The 27,331-nt window shown below is 48.6% G+C and overlaps 1 protein-coding gene across 1 annotated transcript in view; it reads left to right on the top strand.

Moving 5' to 3' along the window:
* The first annotated feature begins 1,457 nt into the window (after positions 1-1,457).
* The window catches only part of GPR4 (G protein-coupled receptor 4), a 548,710-nt gene continuing 522,836 nt past the window's right edge, over positions 1,458-27,331 (top strand). The window contains exon 1 of the mRNA XM_069644709.1: positions 1,458-2,625. The gene's annotated coding sequence lies outside the window, so the exon portion shown is untranslated. The remainder of the gene's footprint in view (positions 2,626-27,331) is intronic.

Raw genomic sequence — 27,331 nt, 5'->3', positions numbered from 1 at the left:
AGACACACATGTGTATTCCATGCTGTTTTTGATGTCAAGGACTTTATAATATTTCTGGCCTATCATTGACCAGATGGGTTTGCACAGTTTATGTAAGTCTGTCCCTTTCCGGATGGAGACCGCGGAACCTCCTCCAAACGATGGTTCTAGGAGACTTGCATGCGTCTTTGAAGCCGACTTTCCTATGCTCGCCTATCACCAGAGATTCCTATGCTTTCCCATTCCAGATGGACATTTCCAGGTGCCTTCTTTTTGCCTGAAATAATTTCCAATGATTGTTACTGAAGTCCTAGCCCCTCTGGTAGGTCACCAACGTTGAGACAGATTTCCATCCACCTTCTCTAGGTGACTGGTTGGTCCATGTAGCCTTTCCACCATCAGAAGTTTCTGGACATATGGCGTGCTTGCAATCTTCTTCCGGCTTATGGCTGGGTTTTGAATGTCCAAATGTCACTCTTGGAAACCCTTCAAGAGCTAGAATGCATTGGTCACTTTACATTACGACTGCTGGAAAGATTTCCCTTCCTCCGCTTGAAACATTGAAACTCCAGGTTGACCACCGAATTTCCACGCCTTGAAGTCCACCCCCGTCCGAAAGTGCTTACAGGTCCATGGTTACGCGGCTGCCAATGTTTGTGCCCTTCCTTGGACAAGCAAAACTCCATCATGCCCCGTCTTATTTGAGACCCTGACTTTCTGTATTGGGAATTGGCTATGCTGGTCTCTCCGAAGATCATCGGGGATCTGCAGGGGTGTGGTGGCAGCTGGGGAGAGTGCTCAGTGGAGGGGGTAGATATTGCAATATCATTGGAAAGAGCGTGATTGCGACTGCTCCCACCATCCGTGCTCTTTCCGGCACTGATGTGGAGTCAGGCTTTGGGAACCCGGGTGTATCCCAGTTTCTGTGCCCGACGCGTTATCATCCACTGAATGTGCAGTGATTGGTACCAGGCACGCCGCGCAGGCGCACATATTGGTGATTGGTAATGCAGCACCTGATTACTACAGATCCATTACGATCTCTTGAAATGCAAAAGGGCAGGGGTGAAATCCAGAACCGCTGCACTTTTCCAGCATTCATGTCTCCCCTCCCCCACTAAATTTGCGACGTGGTTGGAGACACCGGTGGATTCCCTGCACAGAGCGAATTTCCCGTCTCCGTGCAAGAAATCCGTTCCAAAATGTGACAGATGCGGGAAAACACCCGAAGAGTTTGTCTCTGTATCTTTCCCTCCTCCGTGTCGTTTTGCATGCTCTGTTAATACGAGTGTAAGGAAGTGTAAGGAAGATGACAGGTCAGTCAGTACTCAGGGCGTTATCCCTTCCTGGCGGTTGTGAGTTATTCTCACATCTCTCTGTGTTGGATTACTATCGCCATCCTCCTCGAGGTTGGCACTGATGGTGTAACCCAAATGGCTCCTGGGCTGTGGCACTGAAAGGGTTACTCCCACCTCTATTCTCGAGGCTCTGGGTGATGGGTAATCCCGCTTTCCTCTCTCCTGGGGGTGGCAGTGATGGAGTACACGCTCCTGGCGGCTAGCAATCATAACGTAAGTTCACCTCCTGTCTGGAGACTGGCTCGCCTTGCCTCTGGCAGCGAAGGGGTTAGGCGCCGCTGTCTGTGGTTTCATTGCCTTCCTGCCTGTGCTCTGGGCTCAGAGGGGCGGGGGCTTCGGTCTCATTGACAGCCTGTCCGGTGGAAAGTGCGCGTCTCCCTCTTGGCCGCCTCCCTGTGGAGCGTCCCTCGCCTGGACACTGGCACCGTCAGCTCCCTCCTCTGTGGCGAGGGACCCTCGGGGGATGCGGAGTCTCTGCCCTCACCTGCACTCAGAGACTCCAGCCTGGATACTGGCACTCTGACACCCTCTGCGTGAGGCACGCTGGCTGGGACCCGCCACTCACCTGTGAGAGCGTTCCACACTCCTGGACAGTGACACCTTACCTATGCTGAGGTGCGCTCCTCCCGAACCAGACGGCCTCTGTGAACAAGCAACCCCGCCTGAACTTTGCACTCCTCGGACCCTGTACGGCCCTGTGCTCGGGGGGCGCCAAGACCCGCACTCAGTGACGAGGGACCTTCAACTCCTCAGTGAAGGGCCCCCACCTGGACCCTGTAAGCCGCTTTGCTGGGAGACCCCCGCCTGAACCCTGCAATCGCCAGTGCCGAGGAACCGTACACGCCCACGCCCTCCGCACAGGGGCCACACTTCGCCATCCTACTTCTCAATGCTGCGGACGCCGCCTGCAACCTGCTTCTCAGTGTTGGGGGGGTTCCACCTGCGCCCAACGTTCCAGAGTGCGGGAAAACCCTCCCCCGGACCCTATTTGCCTCTGAGCTGAGGTACCCCCGGTTGGACCCTGCAAACCTCTGTTCTGGGGGACCCACGCCTCGACCTTGCACCCTTCTTTGCCGAGGGACACCGCCTGGACCCTACACTCCCCTGCTGAGAGACCGCAGCCTGGACCTTGTGCTCCTCAGGATCGACCGACCCGCCTGGATTCTCCACTCCCCGAGCCAGAGGATCCCCGCTTGGATACTGGGGTCGGTCCTGGTGGTCCAGCTGAGGTTTTGGACCAGTCGCCCAGAGCGTGCACGGCCGGACAACAACCCCGAACAAGCTCAAGGTAAATTGCGGACATCGCTCTTCAGTAAGACAGCTTACCCCCCTCGAGGGGATGTTTCTAGCTATGTTTGACTTCTGTCCACGTAACCAGAATTGTACAGCATAAGATACAGAAGTAAAAGCGATACATAACACTGGGGGTTGTGCAATCGAGCACTTTTGATGTACGACTCGGACCTCCCTTCTCAAAAGAAGCCTGCTCCCGATTCGGGCGCCAGCGCTCGTTTTGCGGCAGTCTGAACATGCTTTAGGTGGAGTCAGCGCTTGTTTTGGGGGCAGGCAGCAATTAAGTTAGGTGAGGACAGCACTTGTTTCATGGGTAGGCTGCAGTGTTTTTGCCTTGCTTTTGTATCGTCAGCATTTAATTTTGGTTTGGTCAGCACTTCTTTGCTGGTAGTCTGCGCTTGTTTTTTGGGTAGTTGGTGCTTTTTTATGGTGGCTGCTACCCTGTTCTTTGGGTAGTTTGTGCTTGTTTTAGTTGGATTATGCCATTGTTCTTGTGGGTAGTCTGTACTTGTTTTAGGTGGATTCAACACTTACTTTTGAGGAAGGCTGTACATGGTTTTGTGGGTAGTGTGCCATTTTTGGGGGTGGGGGTAGTGTGCATTTTTCTTTTGGGGTCAGCAGCTATTTCACTGGGAAACAGCACTTTTGTAGAACATCACGCATATTTTAGGTGGGGACAATGTGTGTTTGTGGTGAAAATAGTCTGCACTTGTTTTTGAGGTCATTTGCGCTTGTTTCATGTGGACTTTGCATATTTTCTTGGGGGTAGTCTGCACTTTTTTGGTGGATTCTGCACTTGTTCGTGGGGTTGTCTGCACGCAATTTTGGGGTACTCTACACTTTTTTTAGGTGGATTATGCACTTTTTCTTGGTAGTCTGCACTTGTTCTTGTGGTTGTCTATTCTCGTTTTTGGGGTAGTCTGCAATTTTTGGTGGATTCTGTGCTTGTTCTCGATTTTGTCTATACTCGTTTTTGGGGTAGTCTGGACTGTTTTGGTGGATTCTGTGCTTGTTCCTGGGTTTGTCTATACTCGATTTTGGGGTAGTCTGGACTCTGCACTCATTCTTGGGGAAGTCTTATTAAAAGGGGATTTTTTTGTCAGCACTCTTTTGTGGAATCTGCACTTGTTTTAAGGGAGACATCACATGGACTAATTCATGTGGTTCCTTATTTCAGGGCGAGATTGTTGTTATATTGGGGAAGCCCTCTTGTGTTCGGGTGAATCAACATTTTTTGGGAAGGAATTCTGCTCTCTTTAGGTACTTTGACACTTGTTTTGGGGGATGGTTTGGGGTCTATGCAGTTGTTTTGTAGGTGCTCTTAGTTGAGGAAAATCAGCAATTTTAGGGGAAGTCTGTGCTAGATTTCACCATTTCTGGGGGCACACTTTTGCTTAAGGGCATCAATCTTCTGAAAGTTCTCTCTTCTTCTGGGGATCTCTCCTCTTGTTTTGTGGGAGTTGCTGGAAAAAGGCAGCATTTTCCCGCTTCTGACAGCAGGGTTAATGCCATGGCATTCAGGTAGGTGGTGTTTGGGCTCTTTCGTTGCCACAGTTACCTCCCCTGATCCTGATACAATAGAGGCTTAGGCTTTCCTGGTATTTTGACCAGTTTAGGTTACCGTCAGCAGCCCGGTGGAGTCCACGGGCCCCGTACTCTCTCCGGCCCTTGCTTCCCAGACTATCACCAGACTCGGTTTTGCTCCATCCAAGGCTTTTCTTGTTGGATTACAGAGCAGCCGCTCTGAGTCCGACATGTTTGCAAACTCTGAGAATGGCAGTTTACGGAGCAACTGCAGTGCTGGACCATCAAGTGTGGTATCCCACCACCAACATGCGGCGCGAGGGCAGGGGGGGGTCGGGGTCGCAGGGAGGTTAGGAGCTAGGGGTTGTAAATTAAGGGAAGAAGGGAACTGACGAGATTTTTCTCGGCTCCTCCCTCCCCCTATAAATAAATATTTACATTTCTGGAGATTCATGAATACACCATTAAAGAAAGGAGGAGTTTCCTGTAATGTTGCAAGCAAATTAGAAAAGGCCCACATTTTTACAAAGCTGTTCTTGAATACTACAAGTCTGACAGGAATATTCACACGTCTTCTTACCAGAAATTCCAGTAGTCTGGGGGGGTAAGTCCTCCAACTTGTTCCTGATGATGCGAGTTCGAATCCTGGTCTCAGGAACAAAAGCAGGTTGTTTACATGAATGAGCAGGAGTAGTTTTCTGAGAATGCTTTGCCAGATCTCGGATCCTGGAAAATCCTGCCCAAAGACCAGCTCTGCGAGCAAGAGGATACCTGGCGTGCACTCAACGCCAGATGACACACGTATTATGGTGCACCCCTAAATCCCCACGTGTGGCGCCCCCGTCCACACTGAGAGCCGCAGTGGATTGGGACCCCAAAACAGAACCTGGACATGTTTTTTAAAGTGACCTTATACCACACCGTTGGAGAATGCCCAACCGTCCTAACTAGAGGGGGGAGAAGGTTTCTCGCACAAGAAAGTTTGCGCAAAATTGGCCCAATTAGTGAATTGTAAAGCGCACTTGGCCCTGTATACAGGGATGAAAAAGTAATTATTTTCTTCAAAGGGATGTGGGGGATGACGAAGGATGGAAAGGGTTGGAGGTGAGTCGGAGATGGGGGGAAAAAGGAGCAGAAAACCAGGATACCCAGCCAAAGAAGGCCCTTTTCTGCAGAAGCCCACCGGAAAATGTTCAGAGTTCCATGTAGGCCAGTCCTCCCCTGGCTGAGAGACAGACACAGGCCTTCATCAGGGGTTGGGCAGAGTGGCAAAAATGCGGCAGTACCGCCGTATTACTGCACCAACCAATCCCAAGTTTGGACGGAAAGCTGGAGATTTACCTCCAGCTTTCAGCTTTCTGCCATTTTTCGGCACTGTTACCACTGGCGCTATTAATGTCGGCGCTATTACCACCCGCGGTAATGGCGCCAAAAAAAACTCTATACAGTCCTAGGGACTTTAAATAAAATTGGGAATTACAGCGCCACCTCAACTCGGGATCTGGTGCAAATCACGCCAGATCGAGTTGCGGTAAACCAACGCAGTTACCGCCGGGATACCGCCAAGATCCTGATGAGTCCCTCTGTCTCCAAGGGCACATGCCAAGGGTACACGCAAGTGGACAGGGCTCAGAGTCTATTTTCAGAGAGAGAGGCCGCTGTCAGCTTAGACCGGTTGAGGGAGAATGGCATGGTGTCACTTGTTTGAGCTCAACGGGCCCAACACAATCACCATTGCATGCGAGCCTGCAATTAGTGCTCACCTGGCCTCTTTTCTGTTTTGCGTTTGTTATGTACACATCTACATTCCAAGCCAAAGCTCCACGCTGACCAGTGGCTGCCTACCCCTAAAGGTAAACCCCCACTGCACAGACCTAACAGGGAAGCAAACTGCACATTTAAAACAAATGAGTGATGTCAGACCAGCAAAGTAGTCAGTGGTTGATGAAAATCACTCCGTTTAATGGAATCAGTACTTCCTGTTTAGCTGGTAACCTCCATGCAGAGGGCCACTGTGTATAAAAAAACCTGTTCAAATTAATGTTATAGGGTACATAACATACCTTTACAATGTTACAACACCGATAAAACCCTTTTACATTCCATACTCAAAAAGGTAGACATTTCACATCAATAACACCAGGATCCTAAAAGGCAAGCAGTTGAGGAAATTCAAAAATAATAAAATACGTATTAGTTCAACGAGAGTTCAACATATACCATACTCAAAGGCCAGCGCAACCTAAGTTGGAAGAGGAGGGCATGTGTGCTAGTGCCAATCAAGCAAATTAATCCCATTGAACCGAATATTCCCACATTTCCTAAAAAAGGACTGCATTTCTTTGCTCTCCCTGCCCATCGTCTGAGGTCACTTCCTGTTGTATTGCACATTCTGCATGTCGCATTTGTGTCTCCCGATTATATGTTTTGGGCTTCTGCCCTGAACTCAACAGTCAGTGGGGTGGCCCTGGTTCTTTTTTTGATGTATGTCTTTACTGGCATTCAGGGCCGGCTTTAGGCTTGGGCCGGTGGGAACGGCGACTGCCCAGTGTGTCACAGTGTGCCCCTGCGACGCCAGCTCGGGTGAGTCTTTCAAGGGCTCCCCACCAGAACTGGCATGCTGGGAGAAGGCGCGGCAGGCGCCTGATTATAATAAAATGCACCCTGCTCTCGTGCTGGCGCCGGGCGTTTCGCATCGGCGCCCCATTGCTATGAACCTCCCCGCTTCACCACGGGAGCAGGGGGTTAAACAAAAGTGTAGTACCCATCCACCCCTCCAGCACTAACCGGGCAGGGGTGTAGTGGTGGTCGGGGCAACTTTTTGTTTCATTGGCCGGACGCTACCGCCAGTCAGGCCGTCCCACCTGGCATTTGAGCGTCACCGAAACTCACTTTGGCCCAAACCATTGGATATTGTACCCTTTGAACAACGTAGCGTGAAATCGGTATGCGAACACGTGGTATTATCCGTGTGAATTCCCCCCTCACCTGTCCACCCCCGCGTGGGGGCAACGTTTCAAAGGGGCCCTTCCTTATCCCGTGTGAATGAGTCCTTCCTAGCCGGAAGATCACTTTTATCTTTCTGAGAACCTATCTGGGCTTCCATATTTAATGTGTCTTCTCGGATGTAGCAGCTGTGTGTCCCGGGACCATGTAGTGCAGTACACTTGCGGGGGGCGCTGGCCAGAACGCCCAACATTATTATACTTTTCAGAGACATCAGCCCGTGTTCCCGCACTTGCTTCGCCCGGGTTGGGAAAATGACACTTATGTTTTGTGCCAGACCCCGCCCCAGGGGATCGAACCGGCGTCCTGAAGGTGATGTACTGATGTCACAGCTCATTAAGCTCCCATGCCGAGACAGCGTTGCTTCGCTTGATTTCAATTGCCTGCTTGGAACACAAACCCGCAGTCTCTAGTCACACAACACCGCGCCTGCAGCGATCGGCTGTTCCCAGCCTGGAAGTCTAACTTCCCAGCCCAGGAGAGCTCTGCTCTAGGGCTGCAGGCGCACCTGTGTCTGGCCAAGGGTCTTCGGCATGTCCCCGGCGCGGACGGTGGGGGATTGGGGTGGAGCAGGGGCCAGGTAAAGCTGCATGCAGTGGGGAAACATGCCCGACAGTCAGGGGTGATTTTAAGACGCACGTTCTTTCGCTGTGCTTCTTGCAATTCTAGTACCGTTGCAAAACACTGCTCTGGAGAGGAGCAGAGGCAGGGCGCCAGGTAGGGGAATGCATTGTAATGTGTACGGGAGCGAGGAGGAGGGCATAGTTTGAGAGACGTGCTGTCTCTCATCTTTTCCCACCTGTAGCATCACTTGCTTTGAAGAGCTTCTCACTGGTACTTTCCTCGTGTCTCCCCCCTCTCCATCATCTCCCAGCTTTACCAGCTCTCATTGTCGCCCACCTCTCTCTCTCTCTCTCTCTCTCGCTGTTTCCTTTTTTTCCCCAGTGCATCTCTTTCTTTCAGGCTCGCTGCTCTCACGTGTAGCCCACGCCTCTCTCTCTCGTGGCTCACTGTCTCGCTTTCTGACACACCACCGGCATTGCATTCCCGGCCAGTCACTCGCACTCTCTAGGAAAGCGCGTTCACAATCTGCCCGCTGCCTCCCCTCCTGCCCTGACGTTCCCTCTTCTTTCCAGGAACACTTCCTTCGCTCTCCCCGTTTCTCCCCTGGCCTCTTTGCTGTATTTATCTCCTGCCCCCCCCTTCTCTATGCTAGCCCCTCTCCGCTCTTTTCAATGGCCCAGCAACCCCCTCCCCGTCCTCTCTTCCTTCTGTGCGTCTCGCCCCCGCCTTCCCGGTCGCTCTCCCCTGCCCCCGTTTCCCTCTTCACAATGCTATATACGGGTGATGGCCGAGAGCCGCTGGTTTTCAACACCCCGCGTGGGCCGCCCCCTCACGTGTTCACAATCTCAGACACACCATGCCTAGCCCCCACAGCTCAGGAAGTCAGCAAACTAGCCAGAAGATTGCAGGCACCACACGGTTGTGCAAATGTCAGACATGCGCTACACAAATCCCACGTAACAAGACACAGTTAGGGTGACCAGACGTCCCGGTTTTGTCAGGGCTATCCCTGAACTGGACCCTCCTCCCGCGAGTTGATTTTTTTCAAACGGAAAGGGAAGATGAGTTTTGAGGAAAGGGCCGCGTGACCAACACTTATAAACTGAATATCCATCGAAACATGTTCACAATGTTGCCACCCTTACAAGTATGCGTTTACTGCCTGTGCCACAGAGACGGACACTGGCTGTGAAAAGAGTGACTACAGAAAGGCATGTAGTGTCAAATGGAGCAACAGCTCCTCTGGCTAGTGACAGGCGTATGCCCTGATGCCTGTGAGCTCCGGCGTTATAAGCATTAACATAACATAACATAACATAACACCTTGCAATTTACATGCCGATACTTTGAAATGGGGGCATGAGGTGGTTCAGGTTAAAGGGAGGGGTTGAAGTGGGCGAGAAAGGCGTGGGATAGTCCCTCTTTTATGTTGTTGGCTGTCCCATTTTTTTTTTGTCTCACCAACAATGGCGTGGCAACCACGTTCCTCCCCGCACAAGCACAAACTCTATGCCGCACACACAAAGCCACATCTTTCTGTGCATCTGTGTAATAATCAGTGGAGCCAAGAGGCAGTGACTGTTCTCCAATTATATGATTACCCAGTGATGACAGAAACGTAGTGTACGTGTTGGCAATAAAAGGCTGTGCTTTTTATTGCACATAACGTCATTGTAACCAAAATGTATTTTGTAAAGTATAACAAAATCACACATAATAAACAAATGTACACTTTTGGGCACGAGGTCCCGGGTTGTGTCCCTGGCCCGTGCCGCCAACTGATTCCCACAACGTCGTGGGCCCCGTCCGTTGCCCTGCTTTCCCTTTATTCTCCCTTTTTGTTTTTTGGGTGGATGGAATCTGGGAAAAGAAAGTCTTCTGAGTGCACAGAATAACTGTGGTGCTCCGTCCGGAGTACCAAGCGATCTGGCTTCTCCCTCACTGGTGTCTTCTTTTATTCCCCTAATAAAATACAGAGTTTTTGTGGGGGCTTTGTTGCCTCCCTGGCTGGCTGGCGCAGACGGTCGTTAGCACCTTGTTGTCCCCCCTATGTTACGCCGCTTGCCTTCTTCCTGCCTGTGTTGCCATATGCAAAATACAAGAGGCGGGGGGAAAGCCACCTTGCCCCTCTGAATATTCTTCCATGCTCTCTAGCTGCAGGGGCGCCCCCCCCCTCGCAGCATTGGCCATAATCAGTTGAGCCAAGAGTCAGTGACTGCTCCCCAATTATAGGATAACCAAATGATGACTGAAACGTAGTGTAAGTGTTGGCAATAAAAGGCGTGGTTTTTATTGCACATAACATAATTGTAACCAAGATGTATTTTGTAAAGTATAACAAAATCACACATAATAAACAAATGTACACTTTTGGGCATGAGGTCCCGGGTTGTGTCCCTGCCCCGTGCCGCCACACCTGGATGGGTTATCGGCCATGCAGGTTCCCCCAAAGGTTACCTATCTACATCCTTTTGTGGCCAGACTGTTTACCATTTCCGAATGGATATTGCCTATCCCTTTGTCTGATAGGTGTGTCCCATCTCTGTGGAACAGCTCAGGGTTTTCCAATAAGATGGCACTGTGCCTGATGAAATGGATTCCTCTACTTGTGCAGAATTCTTCCACCCCCCGATTGAACATTTTCCTCGCTATGTCTATGACCTTGGATGAATTTGCTCCCAACCATACTTTTCTGGCCAATATTGCTGAGTAGAATATCTCAGTCTCTCTTCAGTTGTGTGCAATGCCTGCCAGGGATGCTGTCGGGTAGTAACTGTTTCCTTCCATGTTCCACCAGATCGTTGTCCCCCAGGTGTATGATAAAAAATTCAGGTGGATCCCTGAAAGCTACTAAGTCTGCGAGTCGGTCATGAATCTCAGACCAAATCATTCCCCTGTACCCCCATCATGACGTGATGGTGTTTTGCAATTCCGGTCTCTCCTTTGTGTCTTCCGACCATCTTCCGGTCCTGAATATGAATGAGTGTCCAATTATACACGCTGATTTGAACGGGACATCTGGATCTGTTTGTGAGAAAAGCGTCATATTACTCCGGTCTTATATAACGTTTGTAACAATCTGATTTCCAACCCCCGATTATTTTGACTTTTTTGGGCCCGCGCCCTCTTGCCAGGCGGTTGTTACCAGTGCCACCCCTATTCTAAAGGAGTGAGTCCGGTACTCCCTGTTGTCTCAACCTGCCTTTACAATGGTTTTCATGGGCACTGCTTTAAATTGAAATTGACTTAAAGCACTCCCGTCACTGTGGACGAGGAAGCGACCCCTCATGTGTGGGCGGCTCTTGATGGGGTTGGTGATACACACCGGGCAGTTCGTTTTGTCCTCTATGCAATATATATGAATTTCTCTTTTTTGCCCTGTCTTGGATATTTGCATTTCTATTGCAATACTGACTTCTTTTACCTGAATATTCCATATGCCAAGCCATGATTGGCTTTAGTACTTGAGGCGATGAGTTTACTTAGCCTGAAAGCCCCAAAATATGCAATGGAGAATGCTGCTCTAAACAGCTGTGTTTCATAAGGATGTGAGCACACCTCCTCTAGCAAACCTATTAGAGTTACTATTTTCTTGAAATTCAAAGGGCGTCTTCTGTCCGTCTGTGGGCCCTCCAACTTCCCCCAACCTTTCAATGCATACGTTAGTAACGCGCTGTGTGTTGGGTATGACCCTCCTTGAAGTTTAGAAAAAGAAGTTACTGCAGTTAAATGCCATTTTGCCCAATCTTTTTTTCTTACCCTTGTTGTTAATCTCCTTTGTTGTTACCGATTCTACATGTGATAAACCTGTAACATTTAGTACCGCTTCCAGACACCTACTGTATTGCTCTGCGGTGTTGCTCGCCAAAGCCTTCTTGGCGAGACCTAATAATAACCCTGTTGCAGGCTCTGTGTTTCCTGCAGGAGGTTTGTTCCTGCTGCCACCCGTCTCTGAGGTGTGTGTAACTGCTGTTGCATCTCTACCCGGCCATCCGGCGCTGGCGTGGGTGCTGCCTTCATTTCTCTGTCTGTCACTACCTCCCAGCATTCTTTTGGATCTCCCGTCATGTATTTGTCTGCCTCTGGGCTTATTCAACCAAATGTCACCCAATCAAATCGAGATAGTGCATCTGCAATGTTATTGTCTGTGCCAGCAATGTGCTTTGCCCTTAACCCAATGTTTTTGTCGAGGGTTATGATGGCTATGGCCCTTAGTATACGCAAAACCAAATGTCATTTAGTTGTTCTTCTGTTTATTATTCCTACTAACGCCATGTTATCTGACCATGCAATTAGTTCAGTGTTTGCTAACCAGTCGACCCAAATATGGAGCGCCAGGCAGATGGGGACGATCTCTAATAGTGTAATGTTTTTAGTCAGGCTCTGTGAATGCCACGCTTCTGGCCATGCTCCCGCAAACCAAGCCAAGCCCAGTATTGCTCCAAAACCTTTGCTCCCAGCTGCAACAGTAAATAGCACTCTCCTCTCGTCTGTGTTTAATGGCATGTGCCATATTTTTGTAGCGTTGAATTTAGAAAGAAATTCCTCCCACACCAACAAGTCTCTATTAACTTCTTCCCCCAAACTTATGTGTAGGTGGGGTTTCTTGCAGCCATTTGGTTTTATTTTCCACGCTCCTTGAAAAGACTTTCCCTTGCAGGATCACACTGGCTTCAAAATGGAAGCTACCCGCTAGTGACTGTATTTCCCTAACAGTTCCCTTATCCTTACCCCTCAGTGCTATGAGTTTTAGGAGTAGTTCTCATACCTTCCCCCCTGGGACCCTACGTTCCCCTGTCGTTGACTCTACCTTTATCCCCAGAAAAATGATGTTAGTGGCTGGGTTGGTGGTCTTTTCTTTTGCCAGTGGTATGCCCCACTGTGCTCCCATTCTTATCATTTCCGCCAGTGATTCCTGGCATTCCCCTGTGCCTGGCAGACCTATCAGCAGAGAATCACCCATGTAGTGCACTACTTGGGCTCCTGGTCGTTATTTCACGAATGCCCATTGAAAAAATGAACTCAATAATTCAAATAATGCACCTGATATCGCACACCCCATTGGCAGACATTTGTCTATGTACCTTTTTTTTGTCAAATGTGAATCCTAACCAAGGTTGTGAGTTGGGGTGTACCGGCAGTAATCTAAAAGCTGACTCTATGTTTAATGTAGCCATTAAAGCATTTCTCCCACATTTTTTAATTACTCTGAGTGCCTCATGGAAATGCGTGTATGTCACTGCTGTTTCCATTTCGGGTATCCCACCATTCACCGACTGGCCCTGGGGGTAGGACAAATGATGTATTAATCTGAATTGACCCGGTTGCTTTTTGGGCACCAGTCCCAAGGATGAGCAGGTGTATTCCCTGAATGGCATTTCCTCCCAAGGTCCTCCAATAATGCCTAAATCTAATTATTTCTGTATTTTATTCCTTACTATTGCTGTATTCTCAATAGCAGATTTTAGATTTTTTGGAATTACTATTGACCCTTGCCCCTTGAAGGGGATGTCGAAACCGTACAGGAAACCATTTTTATAGACTGCCCTAACTCTTTGTCTTGGTAAGTAGCTGTTAAATGCATGAATTCCATGACTCTAATGGGTGTTTTCCCTGCTGATCTGGGTCCTGCGTCCTGCATTCCTCTCCTTTTCCCCCTGAAGGCCCCTATTTCCCATCTCTTTTTGGGTTGGGCCAGCTTTGGCCTCCGGCCTCTTATTGTTCCTCTTTTTTGGGACCTTTATTTGGTAATCTGGGACACCCGCTGCTGTTGTGCTCCACCCCACATTTTGTACAAGCATGTTTATATCTGCACTGCCTGCCCCAGGAGCAGTACCCTTTCTCGAATTTCCAACATGTAATGTTGCTCCTATTTTTGTTTTGTGGTTTGTTTGTATTCTGGCTGCGGGTATTTGACATAGCCACCCATGGCTGTTTTTTTCTGAAAGGGCTGCTCGCTTTTATTCTGATTTACTGGCTCTGTGCTTTTACTGCTACTCGTCTTTGTGGTTTTTGTGTGTGTTGTACTCTTTTCTGCACAGCATGGTGTTTTGGTCTTCAACACCCCCTGAATGTATAGGCTGTTCTATACCTCATCCCATTCTCTTTCTGGACATACTGCCATGGCCCCCCTAAACTGCTCGTCATCGGTGAGACATGCTTCCCCTCCAAAAACTTCCCTTACATCCTGGATTTTGTCTACATATGCAAATAATATCCGGTCTTCATTCACAGATTTTCCTAAATCACTGTTGCCATTATGTTGAAAGCCTTGAGCCAATTATCCCAACTATACTCGACCTATGATTTCCTTGCCAATATTTTCTCCTTAATTTTTGGGGGATCCCTACATAACCTTTTTGTTGGGCCTCTAGTAGCGAGAAGATTTCTATGTATTCTTTCCTCCATGTTGTTTCCTTTGCCACCCGTTCAATATTCCAACCTAATGATCTCTTGAATCTGTTTAATATCTCTTTTTTCAGGTCTTTTAGCGTTTCTAGTAGTTGTGGAGTTGTAACTACCGAGCTTTGCTCTTGCAGGGTTTCTGGAGGAGTGTCCCGGTTGACGCAGTCTGTTGCCAGGCATGTGCCATCTGCTGGTGGTGGTGCTATTATGGGCCCATTTGTGACAGGCCGCCCTGTGTCACTCTGCATTGCACTGGCACCCTCTACCCATGCCCGGAAAGGTCCACTCTGATCTTCTCCCAGTATCTCAATATCTTTTGCCCCTGTGTTTATTAGATGTTTTCCCCCCAAGTCAGTCACCATTTTCTCTAATCTGTCAAATGTTGCATTTACTAACATTTCTTGCTGTATGAAATACTTGTTTGCAAAACTATCCATCATTTCATTAATGCGTGCTTCTTGTTTACCTTTCTTAGTGTTCTTTTTCCCCCAGTGTCTGCAGTCCTTTGTTTCTCTGTTGAAGCTGGATTCTTGTTCTCTTTGGCTTTCCTTTTTGGGGGTTCTTCCGCTTCCTTGAGCTCTACAATCTCTTCATCTTCTTCTTCCGAATCTTCCTCCAGCCTTTTCCGTACCCATGCCCAGCACTTCCTCAGCTGCCATTGCCCACTCCAATAGTTTTGAGCCCTTCTTACTGGCCATTATTTTATGCCTGCGTGTGCTGGCTTGTTGCCAAAAAAGTCTTCTTTCTTGTCCGTGAACGTTAAACAACGGGTTTTAACTTTGTCTGCACTGTGTGCGCTGTGCTGTGAATTAGCTTGTTTGCCTTTGTTCTGTGCCAATGCTACTGATCCTTCTCGGATAGCCGCGATGAAATTGCCTCTGCGTCTTTGACTCGGTTAAAAATAGTCCTGCCCTGTTTCCGCAGTGCTCTTCCGCTGGTTTGGCCAATTTATGTTCCTTGAAATCGACACAGATCTAGATAAACCGTGCCTTGCAAGATCTTTGCGCACTTGCTTAGAGGCGTTGTGTTGTCCATGCGTGTATCCGCCTGTGAAATTGACACGCCTCCAGTTCCCTGATGAAAACCTTTCCTCGTGTGGCTGCTTGTGCCGCCTTGTGGTCACGGCAACCCCGGCTGGGGTTCTCGCTTCAGTTTTGTTCCGGGCGGAAAACTTTCTCGCAGCCACCTATGTTTTGCTTTACGCGGGTTAATGCTGCTTAGGCTTCGCCTCCAGCCCGGTGGCCATGCTCCTGTCATCCGGTGAGTTCTCTTCGATGTCAGAAAAACACTTGTACACTCGTACCGTGCTAGACCGCATTGTTAGTCGCTGTATGTGTCCACACCACTAACTTTTCCGCCGTTCCAGTCAACAGGGCGACAAGACCTCACCGGAGCAAGGTGAAGCTAACGGTCTCAGGTCTATGCTCAGACTAAACCGAAAGCAACCAAGCAGGAAGCTATGTTGCTCAGCCCAGCGTACCCAAGCCCGGGTCAAATCGCACCGGAGCAGGGAGAAGCTCACAACCTCAGCTCCAACGAGCAGGATAATGCTCGAAAAGAAATTCTTCTGCATGCACAGAATAACTCAGGTACTCAGTCTGGAGTACCAAGCGATCTGGCTTCTTCCTCACTGGTGACTTCTTTTAGTCCCCTAGTTTTGCCTGAGGCCCTACAGAGTGTTTGTGGGGGCTTTGTTGCCTCCCCGGCCGGTTGACGCCGATGGTCGTTTGCACCTTGGTGTCCCCCTACGTTATGACGCTTACCTTCTTTCTGCCTGTGTTGCCATATGCAAAAAGCAAGAGGCGGGGGAAGTCACCTTGCCCCTCTGATTTTTCTCCCATGCTCTCTCGCTGCGGGGATGCCCCCCATCTGCAGTACTGGCCAGAATGGAAAGCTTGGTTTCTGTTTCCTGGGATTAGAATGCCCAACCTCTGTATTGCGCAAATAGAAGAGAAGTATCTTCATGGCCACAGGAGGCCCCCTGCGCTGGCAGAGAACATATTGCCCCCACAGCCACTCCCTGCAGTCTCACAGCCTGCTCAAAAAGTAGAACACGGAGAGAAGGGAAGTTGGTTGCTGCCCAGAGTCTTTCCCCTGATCATTAGGGCTGCCTGTTATGCAGTTGTAGTTGCCTTGCAGTGCCCTCTTCTCTTGCACCCTCACTGCAGTCTGTCTCTTTCAGCATCCTGTAGCCTCAGTGCCACTTCTAAGCTGAGGTATAGCGAACCCTGCTTTCTGGGACATCTTGAGTAATCTTTCTCCCACCTTTTATCTTTCCTGCTCAGCATCTCATCGGTCACTCTGTGAAAAAGCTCCTGCATGCATTCAGCATTATTCAGGGTCCCAGGACTACCTGCACTGTTCAGTGAAGCCATGTGAAGGTCTTAGGTTCCTTGAAGTTCGGCCTATGGTGCTGAAAAGCCGTTCATCCTGTTTCAGTGGAGGCCTTTCTCTTGCTCTTGAGTGAATCTTGCAGAGTTTAGCAAGGAACTGGAGAACATGTTAATGGGAGATTGCAGTGATGTGGGATTTCCCATTCCATGCCTCTCTGCCCCCTCATGCTGCTCTTACTGACAATCGGACAGGACCTTTTTTGAACTTTTGCCTCACTGGATCCACCCTGCGGATTTGACTTATGCTGCTTTCTGTGGGAATGGTTCTCCTGCCATCTCACATAAACTGAAGTTACAGAGCTGCTCCAGCAGCAGGGGGAGTAGGGCACCTTGGAAAAGGGGAGGTTTCCGTAAACCTCTGGCTGTGTGCACAGTGTGACAGGGTTGCATTTTTGCACAGAGCGCATTCTCTGTACTTCAGCCTCTGTGGCAGATTTCTGAGACACCTCAACAGGGACTGTGAGGAATTTGACCACCCGCATGGTGGACGTGTGCTTGCCTGGGCTTTTTAAAAATGTTTAATAAATCTAATGGTGGTAGATCGACCTCAGGAAAATGTGTGGGGCTAATCCACATACATGTTCCTATGCCGGCACAAGGACAAACGCATAGATCTGTGTTTTCTTGGTGGACACAGCCTATAGGCACAATCTGCCCTTGTCATATTTAGTTGGAATGTGCCAGCTGAAGAGGGCACAATGGGCTTCATTCCGAGTATGGCAGGAGGGGGTTAAGGGCACCGGTAAGGATGCCGGTGCCATTAACCCCCTACCACCACATTCCGAGGACCCTTAGCGGGTCCCACCAGGAACGGCTGGTCTGACCAGCCGTTCTTAGCAGGACCCGTTAAGGGACCTTGGAGCTAATAACGTGCCCGCAATTTGCGGGCCCGTTATTAGCTCCTTCCCCATTCCCATTGAGCCCTATGGGGGCTCAAATGGGAATGGGTAATGGTTTTCTGAATGGGGACTTACCGGGTCCTCCAAGGTTGGAATGACCCGGTAAGTCCCCATTCAGAGACACCGGACCCGGGTTTGGAGGCAGCCATGGTGCTAATGGCTGCCTCCAAACTCGGAATGACCCCCAATGTCACTCTAGTAAGTGGAGGCAAAACTTCCTGCTGCCATGGTCAGCCTGATTAACTGACAAAGGCTCCATGGAACCGCCCTGCTATCTTGTTAGGCCCTGCAGCTGGTGGCAGCGATTATCATATCAGTAGAGGGTACTTCAAACAGGGCCCCAGGGGGATAACCGAGGATAACAAAGGAGACAGGAAACCCAACAACCTTTCATATGTAACTGTCTCAATAGGAAGCCAGCTCCCGCCTCTCTGTATCTATGACAGTGAACTGACATGTCTTACTTAGTCTTTTGTTGCAGTAGGCCACCCCGCTAGGGGGACCCCATTCATGAGGTACGAGAGTGTGGTTTTCAGAAGCCAGAAAGTCTGGTCTCTCTGCAGCTTCAAGGGAGACCTGCTGCTTTCACAGAAACCACACAGGGAGGACTATTAACCAAAGAGACTCTCGGATCACAACAGACAGGAAGATGGGTGGGACTTAGTGTTTTCCCTCCATGTGGACACCCCCAAACTTTTTGCTGCTGTTTAGACACCATTGACTGACTTTGCTAGAGTAGCACAGCCTTCAGCTGCACTCCTCTGGGCTTTTGCTCACTTATTATGGGGAAACTGACATGCCCCTTAAGACAGTCATACTGGGAGACTTTGTTTCCCTTAGTCCTTTTCCTGTGTTGCAACTTTTGTGCAACATGTAACAAGTGTGCAATGTATCTTACCATACAGCACACTTGGGTTATAGTCATTTTCCAAAGGCCCTAGATACTCTCGCTGGACATTTTAGGAACTGTGCAGATGTGTCATAGACAGGACTTGTGGCAGCTATCATTTCACATTATTTTTAACCCTTTCCTACCATGTAAGCTGCATTAACCGCGTTTGGCACAAATAGGTGGCCTGGCTCCAAAATGGCCATGCCACAAGGTTCTTTGTCCTGTCCTTTGGCCATCTTGCCCTTCACCTTCCCCAAGTCGAGTCGACCTGGGTCAGTCCTTATTTGGTCATGTACCTTCCCACGAAACCCAATGCTATCGCAGGCTTCTGCATGTCTTGTATGTGTGCCTCCAGGATGTGGGCTGGAACGTCTGGGTCCAATACACATCCTGAGTGCCAGAGAGTCTGGAGTGCCATGAATGACTGGGAACACAGTGGTCCATGACTGGTCCACGTATGGAGGGTGTGTTTGTGAGCAGATCTCCCATTGGGTCCTGTTCATTTTGGCACAAAGGGAACTTTGGATAAGAGGAGGCCAAATTCGCCCCTACCATGTCGATCTCCTGAGTTCTCACTGAACAAAGGATAGGATCCAAGTATCCTGCAACTACAAAGCCGAGTCAAGGAACTGCTGGTGACCCGCTGGAACGTTTGGCGCCCTGAGCCAGCAGTCATCCTGTGGGACCCCTCTGCATCTGGTCATCCTAGAAGATCTGCAAAGATGCTTCCACCCATTGGAATAGTGGGACTAACTATTCTCAGCACCTTTCTCAAACCCTGTAAGTAAGCTTTCTCGGAAGTGTCCCTGGGCCAACCAGTGGGCTGACCAGCTTACCCAGTTGCTTTGCTCTGTCACCGCCGCCCTTTCGAGGAGGCCCTCGAAAGTTGGTATACTGCTAGCTTTGTGTCCCTGGCACCCTCACACCAAATTTCGTACACTTGGCATTCCCAGGTCTGAAGTGAGATGAGTGCACCAGGACCGGAGTGAACGCGATTACCGTGTTGCCCTGCTGCAGCAATGTCTTTTGCAAGTACGCTGCATTTGTGACCCTCTTGCCCCAGAAGCCTGCTGCAGTCAAAATGGGTCGATTCATCTTCGCAGAGCAGAGAAATCGCCACTGTCTCATTTTGGAATCATTACTGTATCTCAGGAACTGAAAGCCGCAGAGACCTCCTTTTTGTTGTGTTCGAACTTGCAACCCGAGTGGACTGAACGTGCAAAGTTTGGGTCCGAGTGCGCCTGGGACCGGTGATTACTTCCAACACTAACTGGTGGCCCCTGGTGCCAAGGGCCCCTTTTACGCACAGGTGACCCCTGGGGGTCCCTCTCCTTTCCACTGCTAGTGCGAACTAGCGTCTCCATCCCGCTCTCTAGAACTGCATCTGCCTTCAAGTGGAAGTCCTCCCTGAATACTGGGAACTTGTTCTTCGTCGCCTCATCCACCTTCCCGAGACCCTATATTGCCCATTGGAACAACCGCGTGCACTTGCATTGCATGTACTATTGAGCACAAGGCTCCTCCCTTCTTAGGGCTTGGACTGCCTCTTAGTTTGATGTGTTGTCGATGTCGAAGGGGCCTAAAGACTACCTGCACTGCCTGTTTCCTTACCATCTAGGTTGTCGACATATTTCATGCATTTAACGCCTTTAGACCTCAATGGTCTTGTATACATTGGCCCTAATTGGCCCTAATTCCGGCATGGTGGATGGCGGAATTACCGCCCCATTCCAAGGTGAGTGGGGCGGTAATTCCCCATTCACCATTTGCCCTTCCCCATTCCCATTTTTGCCCCATAGGGCATAATGGGAATGGGGAAAGGCACTAAGTACGGTGCCGCAAATTGCGGCACCGTACTCAGCACCAAGGTCATTTTGCAGCATGGGTTTTAACGCCTGCAAAAAGCACTGCGGGACCTCTTAATCAGGCGTTAAGGGTTAAAGGCGCCGACGGCGCCTTAACGCCTGACTTGTAATGAGGCCCATTGTGTTGATAGTGTTGTATTGGTTTACTTAGTGTTACTGTGATTCTTTTGCTATGGTCTACGTTACAAAGGCCTTGTAATAAATGTGTCTATATTTTTAATATAACCCCTGTCTGGAGTAATTTGTAATTGTCCTTGCTTTGTGTGCTCATTGAGGTCCGTCAGACACCCTCACCCCTCCTGAGACTTAGGGCCTCATTCCGACTTTGGAGGTAACCACGCCGCTATTTACGGCATGGCTGCCTCCAAAATCGTTCAGACTCCGCCCTGGTGAATGGAGTAATTACCGGTCCATTCCAAGGTTGGAGGGACCGGTAATTCCCCATTCACCAGGGCCCTTCCCCATTCCCATTTGAGCCCCCATAGGGCTGAATGGGAATGGGGAAGGCGCTAATAACGGTACCGTAAATTACGGTACCGTTATTAGCACTAAAGTCCCTTTGTGGGTCCCGTCCTTAACGCCTGCTAAAAGCAGGTGTTAAGGGAGGACCCGCAAAGGGAACTCGTAGTAGGGCGGTAAGGGTTTAACGGCACCAGTCTCGTTACCGGTGACCGTTAACCCTTACCGCCCTACTCGGAATGAGGCCCTTAGTCTTGACCGCCTGCATTAGCTATCCAGATTGGTCTGGCTTGTCCAGAGGTTACCCTGTTCCAAGAAACTAGGGTGGCCTTCTGAACCTCTGCCCCTCCAGGTCAAAGTTCAGAAATCCATCTTAACACTTAGTACCACAAAGGAGTGGGCCCAGAGTTCTTTCTGCTGTTGAGTGGATGTTTCCCCCATATTGGTTCTGGGACAACCCTTGTTCCTGTTTCACACCTTAACCTTTTCCTGTTGCATAGCACTTTGGTTATGACCTCTCGCATATCGAAAATTGTTGGTTGGGAGCCCACGATGGCTTCACGAAGGTAGGCTTAGCCTACACCAATCACTCTGCCACTTGGCTCTAAAAGAGGGCTGAGCCCCTCTTTAAGCAGATCCTCTGAAGACTTCATAAGAAGTATAAAGGAAGAACTCATCCTTGGACCATGACTGCAGGTATGGTCTGCCTCACAGCTTCTGCCAGTGAAGGAAGACCAGGACATCCAAAGAGGGAAGCAAGATCCCTCCCTTTAACTTCTCCCAGGTAACTGAGGGAGAAAATAACTCAGAGGACCCTCCAGCAGCTTCAGAACCGGTACCCAACCAGCACACAGTGTGCCCTGCTAGGCTCTGCAGCAAGCTAACTGGACAGGAAGTTCCAGAAGGTCTCTGAACCCAAAACTAAGGACAAGGCAGCTGCTTGCAACACACTCCTGAGTTTAGGGCGGTCTCTATTCTTTTCACTTTATTCACTCCTTTGGCCCTTTTCTCGCTTCCCTTGCTTCTGCCTTCACGGACCTCTTCTTTCAAGAGTTAGTGTCGACCTTTCGGAAGTCATCGAGCTTTATGTCCTTGTGGGGTACTACCAGTGATGGCATATTCACCAGAGAGTAATCTCCACCCCAGTTGGGTGACTGCTTCTCATATGCCTGGGATCCACATGCCCAGTAGTGGTCCATCAGTACTGAAATGCCTATCTTCATTGCTGGGTGCTTTTCAGTGTATCGATATTCTGTGCTCTCACTAACTTTCACTTCTCCCTCATTCTTGAAGCACAATGCTGGTTTCTTCAGATGTATTACAGGCATAGGTCCAGCTTAATTTTCTACCCAAGTGATCAGCTTTGCACTCGCATCCCATTCCTTCAGGCACTTGTCATTTTCTACTTGTATTTGATTCACTGGTGCTTGTACTAGGGTGTGTCCTTCGCTTCTTACTACTCCATCTTTCCATCATTCTTCTGCGTATACTTGGCCATACGCAAGCATCTGTGGTCTTTCCCAACATCCCGGTTCTCCACATATTTCCTTCACTGCCCTCCTTGGGCAGGGCAGTTCTTTCAGTGTTATCGTTTTCGGTTTATAGTTAATATTTCGAAATTCATAATTTCGAATGCAAAAATGTGCAAAAAATAATACTGAAAAAAAAATGTTGAATGTCTATTTTTTGTTATATTTTGTTTGAAATGGGTGGGGGTTCCCCCCCAAACCCCCTTTTAAAAAAGAAATAAATATTAAACTCTTTTTTTTTTACTCGCGAAACCCCCAAAAAAATGTAATGTAAAAAAATTAATTCTATTTTTTTCGGTATTTTTTTTCACCATTTTTGTCATTAGACATTTTAATTTCGACATATTAACTGGACCTTTCTGTGGCCATTCATTTATGTACTGTATAGCTTCATCTAACTGGCAATAATTGTTCATCGTTTCAATAGTCTTTATGTAACTGTCCTCATATGGGAATGTTGATTAAGACATCCATCTCAATGTTGCTGTTTTTCCTTGAACATCTTCCTTGAATTGTTACCATAGACAGGTACATCGAGTATTGGGCTCTTGCTGCTTGTATTTCAGTTGCTATGAATGTTCTGGAGGCACTCATGGCGTAGGGGATTAACGAGCAGACATAACAGCTCACCCCGGTAGTTTCCTTACCTACTTTGGTCATGTGCTTGTACCACCTGTTATTAGACACTCGAGCAGTGCCAGTGAGATAGAGATCCACCCACCTCATGTCTGTGTCAGCACTGCACTCACCTCTCCTTACTGTGCTTTTAGTGCTCTCCTGTCCACCTGACAAAATAAGAATTGTTTTTATTATTTCACCCATCTTTACCTGTGCTTCTGGATCCTTGTGCAGTTTGAAGATATCAGTTGCCCACCTGAAATGCACAAAAGTGAACGTTATTGTGTTGGTGTCAGATTAGGTTTAAGCCTTGTGGACCAGGTAATGTCTCATGGCGATAATAAATAATAGCTCCCACACAGTTCTAATTCCCGGGCACCTTAGTGTGGCAAGAACTGAAGGGTCTCCTCGTTCAAGTTGTGGGTACGCTTGTGCCAAATATGCTAAGAAAACACTCTGGATGGATGTGCTCGGAATCTATTGGGTCGTCTAATATAATGAACAAATTAGCCCGAAAAGGTGTCAGGTTGTAGATCATTGGGCAACATGAACAAACTTTGAATATCACAAATGCGCTTTCACAAAGAATGTGTGTAGAGAATAAAATAAGAAATGGACAATGTATCCTCACTCTGGATATGTTGGAAGTCCTTTCCCTAACTCTGCTGCCCTTGAGCGAGTAACCATTGGATTTCCTCCACTCGTTGCTCTTCTCGCTGATGATCGTTGGCCCTGTTGATTTAGTTCCCAGGTGAGGCCACAGCTTTGTAGGGCTTGTCATCTGAGAGGTGGTTCCAGTCCGTTTTCCCTGTCAATTTGACAGCTCTGTCGGCCACCGCCTCAACAGTATATGGACGGGTGAATCTGGGTGCGTCCCACTACCTGACAACATTTCTCAAGAGGACCTGGTCCCCAGGATGGACCATGTGTTCTTTCAATAAATCCCTTGGGTCATTGGCACTGTTGCTTTTTCAGCTGTCTTCAGGGTCTCCCTGGTGTCGTTGAATCTGGGGAGGGATCAAAGAGACACTAGCAATCAAGGATGTAATGTAGTCAATCATTTCTTGTCCTAACATAGTCGTGCTACTCTCTGCGCCTTTTAGTGCCCTGGTGGGAGGAGCCAGGGGAAGTTGCATGCATCGTCCTGTTGCCACCTCCTGTGGAGTTAAATGGTGGTCGGACCCGGGCTTATTGCGCAATGCAAAGAGTGCCAAGGATAAGCAATGGAGACAATTTTTGTTCTTACTCTTTTTGGCTTTGGCAATACTTCCATTTAAAAGGCTGTTGAGGCGTTCACACACCCCATTTGTTTGTGGGTGATAAGCACAGGAGAATGTATGTTAAATGCCCAGCAATGTTTTAATGTGCTTGGCAAAGTGAGGGCCATTGTCAGACCACAGGGCCTCGCACATGACCCATCTTGGGAACATTTCCCGAACTAGAAACGTGGCTGCCATGAGGGCATCAGGATGGGAACAGGGGCCTGCCTCAATCCACAGAGAGAATGGGCAAACTACCACTATCATGTAGCGGTATCCTTGGCAAACTTGGATCATGTCAACATAGTCGACATGGAGATGTTGGAACGGACCAGCTAGGTGGAGTATGGCTCCCCTCACATCTCTCAATGTATGTCCTGCTGTAAACTGTTTACAAGTTAGGCAGTTGGTTATGAATTCAGCCACATGTTCTGCCAAATTGGGACAGAACTATGTTTCTCCAATATGGGCGGCAAGCACTTCCTTCCCTGCATGTGTTGGATAATGTAATTGCGTCAGTGCTGTGTGCAATAATGATAGTGGCATGACCACTTTCTCTGTGTTATTCTGCCACCATAGGGCATCTGTTGGAGATACTGTACACCCTCTCCTAGTCCAAAGGTGCTTCTCCTCCTTGGGTGCAGTGCAGCTCCCTGCAACTCCATTATTTGTGTTTCTGGCACTACATTACATCCCTCCTTAAGTACCATTGCCCTTACATAGTCACAGGCATGTGAAAAAGCATCAATGTCCAGGAGCTCTTCAAAATATGGGGTGCGCTTTGCTTCCACGTCTGCTGCTTCATTTTCCCTTGAGACAGGGTCCTCCCCCTGCGTGTGTGCTTGGCATTTCACAATGGCTATTTGCTCAGGATACTGTATAACTTCCACTAGCTTGCCCAACAACAGTGCATGCTGTACTGGTGACCCATCAGCCCTCCTGAAGCCCCTCTTCACCTATTGTGACAGTCCTAAGTATACTGTGGATGTCATGCACGCTGAGTCTGAATAAATAGTCACCTCCCTCCTTCTGCTGTGCTCCAATGCCAATATTAATGCTACTAGTTCTGCTGCCTGTGCTGAATAATGTGATGGCAATCACACACTGACCACTACCTAACTTGTTCCATCGTCTCTTAGCCTCACCACTGCCGTTCCAGTGTGTCTGACCCCATCTGTCTGGTCAATTGTCAAAGACCCATCAATGTAAAGCACATATCCCCCTGTCACTGAATTCCTCTATGTTCTCTGCAGTCATGTGCGTAGTCGCCGTCCTGTAAAATGTCGGTGAGAAAAGTTGCTGGGTTAACAAATCTGCACCTCACTGCTTTAAGTGATGGGTTCAACAGTAACACCTCGTACCCTGATGCTCTGTGTTGTCAGTGTGCTCTATGGTTTCTCCAGTATGGCAAAGCGGCCATGCTCCAAGTAAAGGATGGGCTACACCCCATGGTAATACTTGCTGATTTGTCAACTGCGCATTCAGCAGCAGCCATGGCTTGTTTGCAAGGATAGTGGCCTCTCATTACTGGGGTTAAGCTTCCCACTGTAATATGCTTGTGGCTTGTGCCCCAAGCTTGTCTTCTATGTCAGTACTGCTGTCATTATCTCCCCATCGGAGTGTGAGAATAAAAATAATTCCTTTTTGTAGTCTGGGATCCATAACACTGGAGCTGTGCATATTGCTTATTTCATCTCATCAAATGCCTCAGTCATTTGTGTTGTCCATCTTATTATCTTGGGTCCGTTTTGTGCCTCCTACAGAGCACTCAGAAGATGACTGGTGTGAGTGCTGTAGTCAAAAACCCATGCCCTACAGTAACTAAACAAACCCAAAAATGGCAGCATTTCTCTCAATGTTGTGGGTTTTGCTGTCCTGTATATTGCCTTTGCCCTTTCTAGGTCTTGGCTATTTTGTGAGAACATCTGTCATATTTATAGCACGTCTTTCTGACAGAATTGTAGTTTGGCTTGGTCCACTTTGTATCTCTTGTCAGCTAACACTGTCAGCATGTGTACTGAGTCATTTCTACACTGTTCTTCTGTCATGCTGCATATCAAAATGTTGTCTACGTACTGTATGACCGTGCCCTCTATCCATATATTGTCTAGGTTAATCTGGAGGACCCTATTGAATATTGAGGTTGACTCACAGTACCCTTGAGGAAGTCTTGTATGTTTCCACTTCTTGTTTCTATTCATAAAGGAAGTCAAATCTTGTGTGGATGGGTGTAGTGGTATAGAGAAAAAGGCATTCTTCAAGTCTACGACCATGAAACAGGCAGCTTGTTATGTTATGTTATGTTATGTTATGTTATGTTATGTTATGTTATGTTATGTTATGTTCTGTTATGTTATGTTAACAGAACTTGGATAGTGCACGTACACCCTAAGGCATCTTGGCACTGGTAGTGTGAAAGGACGTCTAAATGAAAGACCTACATTTTTTAAAATAGTCATTTTTAATAGCCTTCGAAATGAGAGGTGATCAGCCGTGCCACGTAACGCAAGTGGGAGGTCATTCCAAGCTTTCACAGCTGCCACTGAAAAGGCACGTCCTCCTGTTCGAGCAAGTCGGTAGCGGGGAACAGCTACCAGAAGAGCTGAGTGGGTGCGCAAGGATCGAGTAGGCACATAGTGTAGAAATTTCGTTTGAAGGTATTCCGCTCCAATGCCATAAAAGGCTTGGTGTACTATACGCATGGACTTGAAAGAAATCCGGTCTGCTACAGGAAGCCAGTGCAGTTTCTTGAGCAAAGGAGATATATGTGCTCCAAATGGAGGATGAAGAATAGCTCTGGCTGCCACGTTCTGCATTAGCTGTAGCCGCTTAATCAAGTAGCAGGGCTGAGACAGATAGAGTAAGTTGAAGTAGTCCAACACACTGAGGGCCAAAGCTGCAACCATGGGGCCTGGCAAGCTGCTGGGATGCAAGGAAAAACCTTTCGAAGAATACAGAGCTTAAAGTGGCCGGATTTACACACCAATGCCACCTGCTCATCCATGGAGAGGGATGCAGAGAATTTAACCCCCACATTTCTGACCGACATTACAGGAGTGGGAAGACCACTCCGCTCCTGTCCCTACTAACCTTGACAATGCTAGACAAATACTCAAAAATACTCGACGGTGCTAAAGAATGCTCTACAATACTCAATACCCCCCTCACACACCAGTTGTCATGTGCCTGGGTCAATACTTGCATTCCGTGATCTGCTGATGTTGTTCGGCTGCTGCATACACCCAAAGCTGCCACTTTGTCCTTCTGGTCTGCTGGACGCATCACTGA

Source organism: Ambystoma mexicanum, chromosome 2p, assembly GCF_040938575.1.
Source record: "Ambystoma mexicanum isolate Mex_15411 chromosome 2p, UKY_AmexF1_1, whole genome shotgun sequence".
Lineage (NCBI taxonomy): Eukaryota > Metazoa > Chordata > Amphibia > Caudata > Ambystomatidae > Ambystoma > Ambystoma mexicanum.
This window is presented reverse-complemented; position numbering and strand designations above follow the sequence as displayed.